This window comes from Onychostoma macrolepis, chromosome 17 (genome assembly GCF_012432095.1).
Source record: "Onychostoma macrolepis isolate SWU-2019 chromosome 17, ASM1243209v1, whole genome shotgun sequence".
NCBI classification, from domain to species: Eukaryota; Metazoa; Chordata; class Actinopteri; order Cypriniformes; family Cyprinidae; genus Onychostoma; species Onychostoma macrolepis.
In genome coordinates, this window is record NC_081171.1 from 3,136,395 (window position 1) to 3,138,894 (window position 2,500).

General features: G+C 33.2%; 1 protein-coding gene across 1 annotated transcript in view; it reads left to right on the top strand.

The window, feature by feature from the left end:
* The window catches only part of LOC131523453 (kelch-like protein 29), a 143,231-nt gene that overhangs the window by 69,361 nt on the left and 71,370 nt on the right, over nt 1-2,500 (top strand). The window lies entirely within an intron of this gene.

Here is a 2,500-nt window from a genome sequence, read left to right on the forward strand (position 1 = left end):
TATCCAAAGCGACTTACAAATGAGGACAATGGAAGCAATCAAAATCAAACAAAAAAACAATGATACGCAAGAGCTATAACAAGTCTCAGTTAGCTTAACGCAGTACACGTAGCAAGGTTTTTTATTTTTTATTATTATACAATAAATAAAAAGAAAACCGATAGAATAGAAAAAGAAAAGAGCAAGCTATAGTGTTACAGGCCTATTTTGCTTTTGTTAATTGTATAATAAATAAAAAAGAAAAGGAATAGATAGAATAGAAAAAGAATACAAGCTAGTGTTAGTTTTCTTTTTTATATATTATATTATTATTTTTTTCACAAAATTAATGCTTCTTTTCAGCAAGGATGCATTATATTTAGCATAAGTGACAGTAAGGACATTTATAATGTTACAGAAAAAGTGCTGTTTTTTATTCATCAGAGACGAATAAAATAAAATGTATCAGTTTCCACAAACATATTGAGCAGCACAACTGTTTTTAACGTTGATAATAATCAAAAATGTTTCTTGAGTATAAAATCAGCATATTAGAATGATTTCTGAAGGATCGTGTGACACTGAAAATTCAGCTTTGACTCAGGAATAAATTACATTTTAACACATATTCCCATGGAAAACAGTTAATGGTAATACTATTTCATTGTATTTTTTATCATATAAATGCAATGTTAGTGTGCTTAAGAGATTTCTTTAATAAAAAATCTTATTGATCCCTAATTTTTGAATGGTAGTTAAATACATATTCATTTGTGGTGAACGTGAAGTTTTTTGAGTTCAAACTCTAAATTTACAGCAAGGTTGATCTCTTAAGATTGAGCAGCCCTCAAATATATGAATAGTCAGCTCTTTGTCCCAGAATAAGAGTGAAATGTAAACCATTGCCTCGTCTGAATGTTTACCCGTGTGTGTGTGTGTGTGCTTAACCAGAACTTCATCCTTTGTGTTTAAGCTGGATCTTTCATTGTTATACAGCACACTGAGGTGTGTGTTTGGATCTTCTGTGACCAGAAGAGTTTCCGAGCATTTGAAAAAAAGGAGTAAAAACATCACATGTGACTTCACTATCTGTTCGACAGAATTGCGAGATTAAATCACTGGTTTGTGTAGCAAGTAATCAATTTTGGGAAATGTGCTTCTTTCCAGAGAAATGGTCTTTTTTCCCTTTGAGGTGCAGTAGACTTTACTGATGTTCGTATCTGTGTGAGCGTTCAGAGCGGGTCTGAAAAGAGTCCGGGTAATACGGCAGATGAAACATTCATGATGCGGTGCTCACGCCGAGCGTGTGAGGAGATTACCATCCTGAGAACGTGCCGTCATTTCCTTACGTTAAATCTACTAAAAGCCACTCGATTACACGCTCTTCTGTAGCACAAAGGAAAGAAACGGACTGAACGGGAGGCGAATCATCCCTCTCCAGCTGGACATCAGAGCAATGCAGGCCAAGATGTTACTTCTCCTTACAAAAGGTTAATGTAGTTAAAAAAGAAAGTCGTTTTAAGCCAGTAATCAACAAAAATCTGTTTCAGACCGCCATGGCTCTTTTCCAAAAATCTAGAGCGCATTTAAAGGATTACCTGTGTTCCTGACATGAAGTTTGCACCAAAAAAGGTAAAAAAATTTAATAATAAAATATGGAAGCTTTTTCCCCAATGAAATAATAAAAAATTGCGATACTTGAGATAATTTGTATCTCAAAATTCTGACTTGGTTTATATCTCACCGTTCTAAGAAAAAGGTTTGAATTGCAAGATATTAACTTGCAATTCTAAGAAGAAAAATATGAATTGTGAGAGATAAACTTGCAACTGTGAGGCAAAAAAAGTCAGAATTGTAGGAAAAAGTCAAAAGCTCTTTTTTTTTTTTTTTTTTTATCCTGTCACAGAAATTATGTAAACTTAGAGTTTATAACTAGCAAAAAAAAAGTCAGAATTGTACGATATAAACTCAACATATAAAGAAAAATGAGAATTGCAATAGTTAAACCTGAGTTCATATCTTGCAAATGTGAGATTTAAAGTTACAATTGAGAAAAAAAGCCCAAATTGTGACGTATAAACTTGCAATTGCGAGAAAATGTCAGAATTGTGAGATAAACAGTTGCAGTTACCTTGCCTTTTTTATTTTTTTTATTCCTTTGCAGAAAACCAGCTTTATACTGAAAATATTGCAAATAAGTTCTATATAAGTCTAAATAAAAAAGACTTTTTGCACAATATTTGTATATGTATTTTTTGTGTTTTACAGTAACACTAAAACAGCTCTCTGTGAGTTGGGACAGAGCCCATGCCTCAAAGTCTTAAAGTTTGATGAACAGGAGGTTTTCTCCAGTGTTGTAGCGCTCACTGGTTTCTGTCGGTTAAGAGGCACACGTTATGTAAGCACACCGCTAAAGGGTGTATTTTAAGTTTCTAAACAGTCAGCAGTAGTTGACGGCATATGCTATGCTAATTAAGATTAGCATTGGTTGCATTATTTAAATGTCAGCAGATGAAGTTGT